Raw genomic sequence first — 15,060 nt, 5'->3', positions numbered from 1 at the left:
TTTGGTTGAAACAAGAGAAAAGACAAAGAAAGTCAAATGAAAACCTCATCCTGTTGAGTGAGGCTATGCCTGAGATCACAGGAGTTTTAAGTTTTGGGAAATAAATTTAAGAGGGTGTATGTGTCAGTATTTACCAGATAAACATCCTTAAGCCCAGGGAAAAATTTGTCACCTTATAGCACAATTTAAGATTTATAGTTAGTATATGTTACACACACACACACACACACACACACACACACACACACACACACACACACATACACATTACTTTTGATTACTAAAACAGAGGTTACATTGATAAATGTGTAAAGTTATCACAGTTAAGGCTGTGGAGACTCAGTTGACAAAGCACTTGTTACACCAGCTGAAGACAAGAGTTCAGAGTCCCAGAACATGAGTAAAAACCAGATAACAGCCCACCTGTAATCCTAGTGCTCAGGTGCTGAGGCCAGAGAATACCTGGGGTTAAGCTGGCTAGCTGGAATAGCTGAATATGTGGGCCCCCATTTCACAAGAGAGCCTGCTTTGATAAATAAAGTAAAAAACAATCAAGGAAGATACCTCATATCAACTTCTGGCCTCCACGTGTATAAATATATACATGTGACTATGCACACACACACACACACACACAAATGTACACGCACACAGATGCACATACATATATGCATAAATACACATACATATACACAAATACAAAGAGATATGTGTGCACCCGCACGTGTATGTGTGACCGTGCTCAAACAAAATGATCACAATTACTCTCCTTGCTTGAGCTACACACCTACACTCCTCTTGCCCTCAGCAATGTTGATTAGATTTTCAATTATGTTTCTCTGAGTCACTAACATTGGGACAGCCTGTAAAGTATGTGCTATTATGAGTTATACCAAACACCTAAAAAGCCTTGTGCCTGATGACATGGCATTTTGACACATAGTGGTCATTAAAAGAGACCTAGCAGACCCACAGAGATGAGCTTTGAGCACTGCATATCCTGAACAAAATGTTCTTTTTATGAAACTCAGTGATAAAACATTAGCATTGGAGATTGATTTTCTATTATGGTTTTTTAAATAGAAATATTGCAAGTTTTGACACAAAAGATAAAAGTTGTACACATTGAAACCTGACATGTTCCAGAAATCTATTCAGTTGAAGTTTCCTCAATGATAGTGAAAATAATCATTATTAATATGATATACATTGGGCATATACTTCAGTTTATGTCTAATTTCTCTCTTGCTCTAACTTCGTTTTATGTATGAATATATTTAAATTAAGAGTGGATTAGCTTGGCTAAGAGCATCTATCTATTACAGGCTCGAATTGATTCCTAATCTCATACAAAAATTAGTATTTTCCAAGCATGGGATAATACTGCCTTGACAGTTCATTTTTCTTTCAGCCTTGCCTTTAAATTGTAATAGATTATGTACCTTTAAGTCAGATGGTTTTTAAAGCTCTACAAGGATGGATACATATGTCTACAGGTATAGGTATATGGAGTCTCTTGGGACAATGGTACTGGATTTCCACAAGGCAATCAAGCTTGTTTGTAACTTAAAATGAGAAAGAACCTTGTTGGAACAGTGTTCTTGTGTGTGGCAAATGGTGCGTCCACCACTCTACATAGTCAGATACATCACTAAGCCTTTGGGAAAACCTGTAATATATAGAAAACTATACATTGACATGTGTATAAGAAAAATGCATTATTCAATATTATTTATACTGACAATGTTTTATTATCTGTTGAAATAATATTTAAAAAATTTTTACATTTAAGTCATTTTGTATTAGAATCCACAAAGAAACTATTCTGTCACATTTTATATTCTTAATGTTGCTTAGAAAATGTATTTTCCTCATCTTATATATACTAACATAAAGAGGAAATAGCATTCTTGTGTGGTGAGGCCAAATGTTGCACCAGGAGCAAGTGATGAAACCAAAGGAAAATAGCTGAATCTGATACGCCAGATATGTCAAAAGTAGCCAGTGTTTCTTCCATACAGAAAGCTGGAGAGAAAATTGTTAGCAGTGGTTCAGAATATGTAAAACTGATCATACTTTAAAGTTAAAATGCTGTTTTATAAATCAAGTGCATTAATATTTGACATTATACTACTACATTGCTTGTTCTATCAAATTATAAGACTGTATTTTCTCCCTGAGATTTTGGTTGCTCCTTTCCTCTGAACTTGCAAATTTCTATTTTATTTCACCTCATAATTTGAATAAAAATATCCCACATTATAACTTGACTCTCAATGAATTATTCAAGTTATTGATGTCCTTCTCTTCCCTTTTATATCTGTATGAGCTCACTCACTAATGTTAGGTGTCCTCATTTCATTTCTGTCATTGTGATAAAATACCCTGAGAAAAAGCAACTGAGGGGAGAAAGGTTTTATTTTGGGTCACAATTCCCAGCTATGGTCTACCATAGCAGGAAATTCATGGAACCAGGGACCTAAAACAAAACATCTACTGTCAATAGTAGAGAGGAATTAATGGATTCAAGCTAACTGGATTAGCTGTGCTCAATTCATTCCCCCGACTCTTAGACAATCCAGGACCACATGCTTAGGGAATTGTGCCACCCTTGGTGGGTTTGGTCTTCCCTTATCATTGAACTTAAAACAACCTCCCTTAGACATGCTAGCAGGCAAATCTAGCGTGGCTAATCCTTCATTGAGGATCTCTTCCCAAGTGACTCCAGCTTATGTGAAGTTGACAATAAATGCTATCCATCACTTTAGACTACATTTTACTGCAGTTTTTCAGCCTTCTTTTATGTAGGGGCTCTGAAAAAGTGGTACTTCCATTTTGGTTTGGCATCATTGCACTTGATCTTGGCTCCTTTGAACTCATCATTGGTGTTCCTCAGTGTTCTACGGCTGACCACTATCTTTCTCATTATGTGATCAACATTTCTTCTATCACGTATACTATGCCTTGGCTTCTCTGATCATTAAACCATGGAAACATTGTTTTTTGTTGTTGTTGTTGAGACGATCATTTTATGAGACAAAGCGGAGAGAAAACCTCAACTGTTTATGTGCCTCATAACACAACATATACATCTATGAAGCAAAAAGATCATATAGCTGAAAGAATAGACAAGTGCTCAGTTCTCCATGTAAAATTTAATACTTCTCAAAAATGGTAGCACATAGAATATTTTAACCAATCAGATCCTGTAACTAACATTGACAGCGTGTTTGTAGAGTATTCTGCCTCATGATAGCATGTTACATGTTTATAAAGTACTACAACTTCTGACAGCAGGTCACATGTTCAGGAGCACCTTGAACATTTGCTGATTGCCTGAACATTGCTTTATAAAATAATCCTAGATAACTTAAAAAAGGGTTTCAGTAATATATAGAATGTTATCTGATTAGAACTTCTAGATATCAAAAAATTTAAAAAGCTTGAAAAACAATCACCAAGTACTTAGAAAATATGCAAATTTGTTTTGCCTATGGAGCAACAAAAAGGCATAAAGGCATTTAAAAAACTATTTTGATCTTAATAAAAATACAAAAGTGAATAAATTACATAGTAAAGCTAGACATAAAAATCACTTCAAATGTTGATCTTACTAAAGAAAAGACCCTAAAACCATTGATCTAAGCTTCTTCTTTAAATACAAAAGAGGAAAAACCCCTGCCCAAAGGTGCTAAAGAGAGACAATAATTAGAAAGTTGGTGAAATGGAAATGAGGCAACAAGCAAGAAGGAGTGGAACTCAACACCAATTCTTTGCTATAATCAATACAATTGTTAGACTGAACAAAAAAGAAAAATGATATATTAATTAGGTATAGACACCCTACAGTCAGTTGTTCTCTGCATCTTGACCAGTTGTAGGTGTTTCTTGGGCTCAGAAAACATTACAGAAAGAGCAGACAGAAAGATAATAAAAGCAGAGAACTAGGATGTCTGACGGGATAGGGTGTCATACACAGAATGTATAACAAAGAGGATATACGCATGTAATCTCAACAACATGGTCAGCTAAAGAGCACCTGACTTATGACAGTACCAGAGGATATACATGCCAATGTGGATGGGGTCAATCTTAAATGGCTCCACCCCTAGATAAAGTTCTGCAGACATTTAGACAATAACTGCTGAGAGAGGAAGAGTCAGGGCCTTTAATTGATTATCCAAATGGTCAGCCCTAACACATATACGTACAAGTAACACTAAATGTGCTCAGCTGCTCGTATACATATGTGCGACAGCTGATAAGATAAAAGAGCAACAGGTGCCATCAGCACTGGGGTTGTCCCTAGGATGCACAGCAGTCACTGTATTTCCCTAACGTATCAGCATTAAGGAAAAAGTCCAACCATAGCAACATTCAGAGGCAGGGTGTTTTATGCCGATAATAAATTTCAGCATTCATCCGAGTTTTTAAATTTCCAGCCAAATACATTAATTTTCTTAGCTTATATAAAAAGCATGCCTATGAGCTGCGGATGAGGCTCAGTGAGTAGAATGCCTGCCCACCAGTCATGAAATCCAGGATTTGATGAAGCAGGCATGGGTAGCCCATTCCTGTAATCCCAGCATTTACGTCCTGGAGACAGGAGGATCAGAAATTTAAAGCTGGCCTTGACTAAATAGCAGTTTCATCTCAGCCTGGCCTATAGAAGACCTTATCTCAGAAATAGATAAATTAAAAGGCATTCATGGGAAACAGTGTAGAGTTTTTTTTAAAAAAAGAAAGAAAGAAAGAAATTAAAAATCAAACCAGTCAGAACACAGCCCAAAGGGAGGAACGTAAATACCCCATAAACATGTATGTGTCTCCATATTCACTGCATCGTTATTTAAGACCCGAGTGAATGAACAGATGACAAAACAATGGCGCATGTAGACAATGGAATATTAATCAGTCCTGGAAAAATTAGGTCTTGCCGTTTGTTTACCACAATCTCATGCTAGATGACATAAACCAGAAGAAGAAACTTTCATAATACAACCTACAAGTAAACTTTAAGTTAATCAGCTCTACAGAAAAATGTAAAAATCAGCAGTATCCATGGGAGTGGGGAGAAGGAACGAGTAGCCATGAGTAAATATGAAAGAGGCAGGAATATCCAACTATCAACCCTACCGGTCTAATATATAACATCAAAGAATATAACATGCAAATCCTTCTTATGTAGGTTGGATATTAATAAACACATGTTATCTTCTCATAAAAAAAAATTGAAAACCAAAGCCAAAAAGAAACGAAACCAGAAAAGAAAAAAAAAAAGCCTTCTACCTAGCAACTCTATAATTATATGCAGTGTTCTTTTTTTTTTCATTTTTTTAAATTAATTTATTCATATTACATCTCAGTTGTTAGCCCGTCCCTTGTATCCTCCCATTCCTCCCTTCCTCCCACTTACCCCCTACTCCCCTCCCCTATGTCTGTGTCTGAGGGGGACCTCTTCCCCCTGTATATGCTCATAGGGTATCAAGTCTCTCCTTGGTGACCTATTATCCTTCCTCTGAGTGCCACCAGGCATCTCCATCCAAGGGACATGTTCAAATATGGGGCACCAGAGTTTGTGTTAAAGTTAGATCTCCTTCTCCACTCAACAGTGGAGCAGTGTTCTACTTTACATCTCTGTTAGTCTTTTCTCATCTTATCTAACTGGCTGTGGAGGAGGGAGGAGATAGCATAAATTTTAGACAAAATACAAATAAATGGTAGCAGTTATAAATGTTTTGTTTTATTTGATGTTTTCACCTCAGAATCAACCTACGCTGTTGGTACTTTTTAATACTGATGATTTGACATAGTGTCAACATGTTTTATAGATGTTAAAGGAAATTTTTATAAAGAAGGATTTCCATGAACTATCAGTTTTTATAATATATGAAATTTCTTATTTGTATGAAGACATTCCTGGACATATATAAATAAACATTTTGCCAGAGTTTAACATAAAATAAATGTATAAATAATATAGTATTTCTGAAAGGTAGATAAAACATCCCCTATTACCTCTAGGGAATCAGTAAGGGTGAATGAGAGAAATATTTTATTTTCTCCAGAGAACTTGTACATATTAATAAAAAATTTAAATGCCTTTTCAAGAAATGTCCTGGAATCGAGTTTCTATCCCTTCTGACAGCCAACTCTCTTGAGTGTATCCCTGAACTATAAACTTAACTTACAAAGTAATTTAAACAAGTCTGTGCAACAGAATTTCTGATGGGACGTGTCAAACCTTCTCATAAAGGCGATGCTGAGAATTCAAATGTGTTTTAAATGCCCCTTGCTGCTTATCTTGCTTTTGATTCACTAGTGAGAAGAAATAGCTGTGCAGGTGGAAAATGGTTTCCCAAGCGTCTCGATTCTCAACTATGCTATGTGTTGTGACTGCCGACTGCTAAGTCTAATGGCATTTTAAATTATGCATTATTAGCAGTCGCTGCTTCTGTCTACTTCCCATCAGTGTGTACTTAAGTGTTTTCATGTTGTCTAATGAGCACTGCTAATAAATGGAGGAATGTTTACTTTCTATGGATAGAGACACATTTCTTCCTCAAGAGGAAGACTGAAAACAGCTATCTCCTAAACAGTGGAAATGAGAGTAAATTGAAAATGTATGTAGTTTTAGAAGGGCTAGAGAAATTTCCAGTTACATCCTGGCAAGAAGTCTTTTAAATAAACATTGTATAGACTGAAACACTGAAAGCTGATATGAAGAGAGCTTACTGATTAGAATGCTGCCCACTGCTTTTAGTTGGCTTGAGCATTTTTGACTTCAGTAGACTCAACACCTATGGAGCATTTTCCACAGTCTGTTCTTGTTTCTTATTCTATACCTATGGAGCATGGGCCCAATTTGTCCTTCACTTGCATGGTATATACATTCATCATCTTATCAGCTGTGTTTGAATTGATTTATCTCTTCCTGTCCATCAAATTCTACCTTCATTTTGAGTATTATATGTAAATGGTATTGTGAATAAATCTTTAAGCTATAGTTCTTTTCATCTCTGGTATTATTCTGATCTAGAATGATGTTTCTAATTTAAGGTTAGTTTTATTTTTATTTGTGTGTGTGTGTGTGTGTGTGTGTGTGTGAGAGAGAGAGAGAGAGAGAGAGAGAGAGAGAGAGAGAGAGAGAGAGAGAGAGAGAGAAAGGGAGACTGACATGTGAGTGTTCTCTTTTAGACCCAATCCAAATACCAAGCTGTCTAGACGTCCTCCTATGTTTGCTCAAGCCAAGGTAGGTGCAACGGCTTGTGCAGAACTTACTTCCCATGGTAATTTAAAAGTTCACAAATCACAAACATGAGAGTCTGTCAGCCTGAGCTGGTAACACAGGCTGGAAAAATGCAGGCTTGCAAATAAGAACATTTATACTTTAACCCCAAACAGCAGTTGGAGGGCTGGAGACCAAGCTTAGTTTGCAGAGTGCTTGCCTAGCATGACTGGAGCCCTGCATTCAATTTCCAGCAACCCATAAAATTAGGCATGGTGGTACGCCCAAGAACTTGGGAAGAGATGGAGACAGGGGGATTAGCGGTTCAAGGCTGTTCTTGGTTACATAGTAAGTTCTAAGCCAGACTGGGACACACGAAACCTGTCTCTATTACAACAACATCACGACAAAGACAGTAAAACAGCATTTACCCATCAACATCAAAACCATTGTCATGAAAGCCTCCTATGTAATCAATTTTCTCATTTTCACTCTGTTCAACCCCCACCTTTAACAAAGAGGTAAACTAGTGCCTGTGTCTTTGAAAGTCATGGATCATCTTTCTTCACAGTGACTGGGGCCTTAATTGTTGTTATTCAGACACTATCTGTGAGATCCCTTGAGTATGGCCAATGGAAGTCATAAACCAGACATTTCATCAGAAGGAAGACGGTGAGATGCAAGTACCTTGTGTCAGACATACTAGCTCCTGACAGCATCCCTCCCCACAACTTTCTGGCTCCCTCCAGCTATTTGCCAATTTGGTAGCTGAAAACTAGTGTGAGCAGTTCTACTATGCTCAGGAGTGCTTTGTGCTTGGTGTGTATTGCTCTACAGTTAGATTCTGAAATATCTTTCTGATTTTGGTAGTCCATAAACAAGGGAGTTTGAAAGTTCCTGTACATTGTTCATGATTGTCTACCATTTTCTGCTTGGAACACTAGATTGTTTATGAAAATCATCTTTAAGAAACTAGATATACTTTGACTTAGACATAAATAAATAGATAAATAGATAAATAAACTTATTTCTTGGAACCTGAAGTATCAAACAATAATAATCTATATTGTATTATAGACAATTTAAATAACACAATTAACATGACTTATACCTAATAATTACAGTTGATACATTTTTAAAACAGCAAATGAATTGTTTATAAAAATTACCTATATGTTAGCCTTATAAGGCAAATCTCATATATTAAGGCACTTGTGTCATAAAAATGGATTTTTAAAACCACAGTGTAATATTATAAATACATAAAAAACATTTTGTTAGTTAAAATTAGTTTTTCTTTTAAAGAAAAATGCGATTGTTTATTCAGTTCCTCCTGTGTTCTTAACCACGTTCTCATTTTTCTTTTCCTTTTTTTGTTGGTTGTGAATTTCTTTATAAAATGGTGAGTAAAGGGAATCAAGAATAGAAAATGTAAAACAAACAAAAAGAATAGAGAATGTGTGGAAGGAAATATTAGTATAGATAATAATGACAAAAATTAGTAGAGTATGACCAAGATATCTGTAATTTAAAACTCCATGTGTATAAAAACAAATAGCAATAATTTTACAAACACATAGTGAAGGTAGAAAGTGATATAAAAATTAGCCTTAATTGGTATAACAATTACTGGTTGATAATAGTTGAAACCTGGGATGGTCAATGGCTCAGAGACTGAAGGTATTTGCTGCATAAAGCCTGACAACTGAAGCTGCAGGTCCCAGTCCCACATGGTAGAAGGGAAGGACCAAGGACAGTAAGTTTTTCCCTAACTCCTACATGAGCACCTTGGCACTCAGTCCTCCTACAGATAATAAACAAAAAAAAATTGTTAAAAAAGAGTTGAATACCAACAGCTACGATTCAACTTATGTACAGTTGAGAAAATTGCCAAAGTCCAACCTAGATCATATGAAAATTTAAACAAAATGGCCACTGGCAGGAATTTACTGGAATCATAGTTTCACTTATTGTTTGTGTTGGTGTTGGACATCAGATTTTCTGATATTAATTTTCCCAACGGTATGTGTGAACGATAATACAATAATCAGTATTCTACATGTAAGAATTTAATGAATCTGGGCATTCTACCATGTGTCCAGGGTCTCAGATAGTTGAAAGGCTAGGTCAGATGTTCCCCTGTGTCTGTGAACATTAGAACAGCTCAAGCTATATAGAAAGACCCTGTCTATAAAAAAATACAATTCAGTGACACACGTAATATATTTTTAACATGTGGCTCATAATTTACCATGTATTTAGTTCCTTTTTTCTTAAAATTTAAGATGCTACCTCTTCATTCATCTGTGATTTCAATAGGCAAAGTTGCCTTCTAGGTTTTACTTTTCACACCAGTAAAGAAATATAATCTTTGAACTGATGTTCTATAGTAGATTCATAAAGAAAATGAATTATAGATACAAATAGTTTGCTCAGGACAGATCGCATTATAACTAATATCACTGTGTTTAACTGTCTCATGTTCCTAAGAAACTTTAGTTACCAACCCAGCAACAAGACACCCTCTGCAGCACGTAACAGTGGGCGAGGAGGAAACGAAGCAGAAAATACACACCAGAAAAAAAAAAAGACCCTAATATGGACTTGAGTCAGAAGCAGTCAGGGTGTAACTCTTTGCCAACTGGGAAGGCTTCTTCCACCCTTGACTGGAGAGTGTTCCATATGTCTCCAATTTTAAACAAAGCCACTCCCAACAGGAGCTCTACCTCAGAGAAGCCCGAGGAAAAGCTGGGCGTCAGCATCTTTGTGGTACTTAAAATACACCCGTTTTGACAGGATCTTGAACACCTGCAGTTATTTCAAAGGAATTTTGATCCAACAATAATTTACACAATTCATCATCTAGAGATGCCAAAAATTCTTTTTAAAACTCTGCTACAGTTAGTAGAAGAAAAAGGAAAATGAGTAATAAAAAGAGGACGGTGGGTGGTAATATTTTTGCATGGGACTTTTTACAGGAATCATTAAATTCTTAAGCCTTTTTTTCCTGTCTTGTCTTTCTTGTTTCTTTCTTTTTCTTCTTTTTTTTTTTTTGCACTGTTAAAATGTTGCTGATTCACTTTTAACCATTGTGTACTTGCAATTAACATATACACAAAGTGATATTTTTCCAAGGTGTCTGGGTTTTGGTTTTATTACAGCTTAAATGAGAACCAATCTGGGAGTCTCACTTAACAACATTGATGTTTGAGAAGTTCTATGGGTTTTGCCTTCTAACAAAACCAGCCTGAGATCTTAAATGATTGATGTCAGAGTTAGAAAGAGTAAGGATTTGTGCTCTTTGCAAACCCAGTCATGAGCTAAACACCTTTGGCTTAACCTAAGAGCTCAGGACAAGCTGGAATAGAAGATAGTATGTCAAAATTCTCTTTCTGAAAACAGAAATGAGGGACAAAACATGAGAGAGAGAAGAGAGAGAGAGAGAGAGAGAGAGAGAGAGAGAGAGAGAGAGAGAGAGAGAAAGAGAGAGACAGAGACAGAGACAGAGACAGAGAGACAGAGAGAGAGAGAGAGACAGAGAGCAACAGAGAGAGAGAAAGAGAGAGAGAGAGAGACAGAGACAGAGAGAGACAGAGAGACAGAGAGACAGAGAGACAGAGATAGAGACAGAGACAGAGACAGAGAGAGGAGCATTCTAGAGACTCTGAGACAAGGTAAATTTAGGAGAAGCCAGAGAACTAGCAAGTCCATTTTTCCCATTAAAATCAATAAAGTATAAGTACTAATATCAGAAGATGACTGAAGTGACAATGATGGGATTAAGTGTGCAGAAATGTCCCCTAGTTGTGACTAAAAGAAAAAGTCAATTTGATTCCTTCTTTCTAAAACTGACTCCCAGATGTCTCTGCAGTTAACAGGAATTACCCATATTGCATTTATTATCTGCTACTCTTGAAGTAAACACATGTTAAAAGCAAAAGAATATCGACTCTCTTGAAAGGTGTGCACATGGAGGGGCAGGGGTTGGGGGGCACACGTGCCCACGCGTGCGCACACACACACACACACACACACACACACACACACACACACACACACATCTCCTGTGGTGGTCATTGTGGTCAGCTTATCCTCTATGAGAGCTATCTTCCATCATTGGTATTTCCTAGAGAAATAGAGAAATCTTTACATTTTCTCCCTTTGCAGGTTTTTCTCATAGAAAGGAAGTCACACTTCACCAGAATGAAATGAAAAAAAGACGTCAGTGTGTCTTTCTTTCCAGGTTAAACAGTCAAATACAATTCCTTGTTGTTTGTTCCCCAAAGCCTAGCCTTTCTTTAATTTTCATTAATCAATTAGGGTTCAGAGTGAGTGGTTAAAGGACATCGCACATGCAAAAATAAAACCCCCACTTCCACCTCGGAACAACTTGCCGTGGGAAATCTTGCCAACACCATTTCATTTCTTTCTTCCAAACCTCAAACTTTGGCTTTACTGCTTGGAAAAGTATTGCAGACACCACACTACCAAGCTTCTCTATTCTGTATCTCTTGAGACCAAGTCACAGAGGAGAGAAAGAGAGAGCCTCTCTACGTGGGTTGCCCTCCCGCGTGGGCAAGGAAAATCAGGTCAGAGATCCTTGGAGCAATGTAGTTAAACAGAGGATACTTCTTCCCTCTTTTGGTTTTTTGTTTGTTTGTTTGTTTTTTGTTTTTTGTTTTTCCTTTTTAAAGGCCAGATTTATTGACCTACCAAAAAGTAAAATTGGACAATGTTGTGGTTTTTACTCGGGAGGTGAGTTCAAACGCTTTTTCCTGCTTAAGTAGTATGGCTAATTTTTATTTTAATTTATGATGGAAAAATAGACATAGCGAACTCTCAGTCCAACTTTTCGTATGAATACTGTTGAATCAATTGCTTCAGTAGATTCGCAGCTTACTGGCTTGAGTGGAAAAAAAAATACCATGTCCGTTCTGAAATGGGGTAAAGTTTGAACGCTGCCTTCTGGGTGGCTTGACATAGTTCTGAACTAAAGACTGCGTTCATAGATAATCCCCTCCTCCTGCTGTTCCTTTATAGTGGCCCTTGATTGCAAACCTACTATTAGAGCCTTCTCGGATCCTTAACCCTTTCGAAGTAGTTCTATTCTGCTTTGTGTTTCTCTGACCTGGGGATTCTTGCATGCCAGACATACCCTGCTAAGAGCTAAGGGCTGTCATGGTTCAGCGGAGGAGTTGATTATGTTTCAGCGGTTACAGAGGGACCTTATGGTTGTGAGAGCCTGTCTCTAATTTTGTGAGCAAAAGCGGGATGGTCCAGGGTACGGGATCTCAATGACTTTTTAAATATTCTGTCCACTCTAATTAGTTTTCTTAGAGGCTAAATAATTAGAGCTACCTCGGAAAGTATGAAAATTAAGTGATCCAGTGTATGTAAGATGCCCCAAACTGTGCGTGGTCTGTGCGGATATGACCTCAGCAAATGTTAGCTGTTAGTAACGGTCACAGTCAGTATCGACTGCCAACATGACAGGATCTAGAACCCCCTACAACAAGCCTCTGGCCACGTCTACTAAGAACTTTGTAGATCGGGCTTAACCATTCCACAGGCTATAGTCCCAGACTAAATGAAAAAACGAGAAGGCAAGCAGAGTGCGGCTCTCAATGCTCTCCGTTGCCTCACAGTGGCTGCACGTGATTGGCTGCTTCGCGGACCTCCCTGAGAGCCAAAGCAACCCTTTTCTTCCTTTCTTTAGTTATTTTGTCACCGCAACGACAAGCGAATGATACGGTGACTGTTAAACTGTGGGAAAGACCTGCAGTGGTTAAGTTATTCTGAGAATCTGCTTAGTATTGGCATGAAACCATCAAGCTGTATTAGTATATCATTTAGGGCTAAGACACGAGCCATTTCAACTTCTTGTCCGTATCGTAGAGATAGACAAGGTTTCATATAAATCTCAGGGGCCACAAAATGACGTTTCACTGAAGAAGTGGCTACACAAAAGGCTGTTCTTTCATAAAGTGTAAAGCGGTATTGTATGAATGTCAGTCAGACCCAGGACTGTGAGTGAAACCCAGTGGTGCTGATGGGCACGGCCTCCTGCTGCCCCATAGTGGCTGCTGACATCACTGCACTCCTCTTCCTGTAGGTGGCCTAAGGGGAACAAACACAACCTACTCTTTTTTTTTTTTTTTTTTTTTTTTCTACTGGCAAAGATCAGTGAGATCAATAGATGAGAGGGGGAAGAAACAAGATCCCTCTCGATAAAGAAATAACACAAAGGTCACTACAAAGCTGGGAGGATGTTTAGGAGAATGCTGTTGACTCAAATCCTCAGAGACTGGCCTTGAATTGCCTGGGTCTTCATGCGTGGGTATTCAGATTGAGCCTAAGAAACCACTTTCATTTTACCTATCACCTATCTCTGGGTCCATCTGTCTATCTGTCTGTCTGTCTGCCCATCTGTCTATTCATATATCCATCCCTCTATTCATCTATCTTCTATTAGCCATCAGTGAATCAATAAATCTTCTAATTTATTTTCAAGTAATGCTGTCCGATCAATGCAGTTGTGCTTAGAAAACTAGCAATTAGCTGACACTTCAAGCCATTACATTAAAACGACTATTTTTATTCTTTATTTAGGATATATACACACTTTAGAAAAAAAATAGATGATGTGTCACACTGGAAAAAAAAATCATAGGCTGGGGAGGTTGCTTAGTAGGTAACAGTGCTTGCTGTGTGGCCGTTAAGACCCGTATCTCCAAGACCCACGCAATAAACCAGGAATACTCATGCACCCTCCTGCTACTCCATTGCTTGGGTCAGGGAACAGAGACAGGAAGGTCTCTGGGACTTGCTGGCCGTCCACTTAAATCTAGGTTCAGTGAAAGACCCAGTCTCAGAGGATTAAGATGGAGAGTGGTAGGGTAAGTCAAATGACTGCCACTGCCTGTGGCCTCCATGTGTATACAATTGTGTGTGCCCCACACATGTGTGAGTTCTACACACACACACACACACACACACACACACACACACACACACACGCTACACACCTGTCTACCCCTCATGTTATCATAGAATCCTGCCTTTCTTTTCAGCCTCCCTGAATGATTCATCTATGCCTCCAAACTTGGATTTTTATACTCAGCCACACAAAAGTTATATGGCTAGGCTCTCCATTCTAGAAGGCAGGGGTATGGGCGTCTAGTGTTTCTGGAGAGAGCGGCATACTACTACCAGGTCCAACACCTTCACTCTGCGAGTGCTGATCTTCCTCTAACCGGCATCCCAGGAGGTAGGGGTTTCTCAGTCTCATAATTTCAGGCAGGTTTTGGCAATTGCTAGCTACTGGTTTCTTAAATATCACTGCCTCTGTTTCTCTCAGGCTTTTAAACTTGGATTTCATCATCTCCCCTGTTCCTGTTCAATATGTGGTCAGATTTGGTCAGTTTTGGTTTTGGACTATTACCCTCCCAACCCTGCTTTTCCTCACCATTATTCTGAGGCTGTCAAAACCTAAGCCCAATTAAGTGTCACCTAAACTTTTCCAACCTCCTCCCACCCTCATGCAGAAGCCTGCATGCTAGTATAAAGATAGTGCATGTATTAGAGAGAAAGCTTTGTTTGAATTCTAATTTTGCAGTTATTTTGTCAGGTAATCCTTGTCAATTGATCTTTATATCCTTTATCTAAAACCAGTGAAATAATTCTTTCTTCAAAAGCTTATAATGGCAAAATTCTGACATTCTGTTTGACACAGTATCTGTACTTATGACGCAACAGTTACTATTTCATCTTCCTTTCTCTCTTGGAAGATGCACAGGCAAGATAGTAGAAGACGTCGTTCTGGTTACAGGTAA

The sequence above is a fragment of the Acomys minous genome, assembly GCF_964271855.1.
Source record: "Acomys minous genome assembly, chromosome: 4".
Taxonomy (NCBI): Eukaryota; Metazoa; Chordata; class Mammalia; order Rodentia; family Muridae; genus Acomys; species Acomys minous.
The sequence above is the reverse complement of the archived record's forward strand: the minus strand, read 5'-3'. Positions refer to the sequence as shown.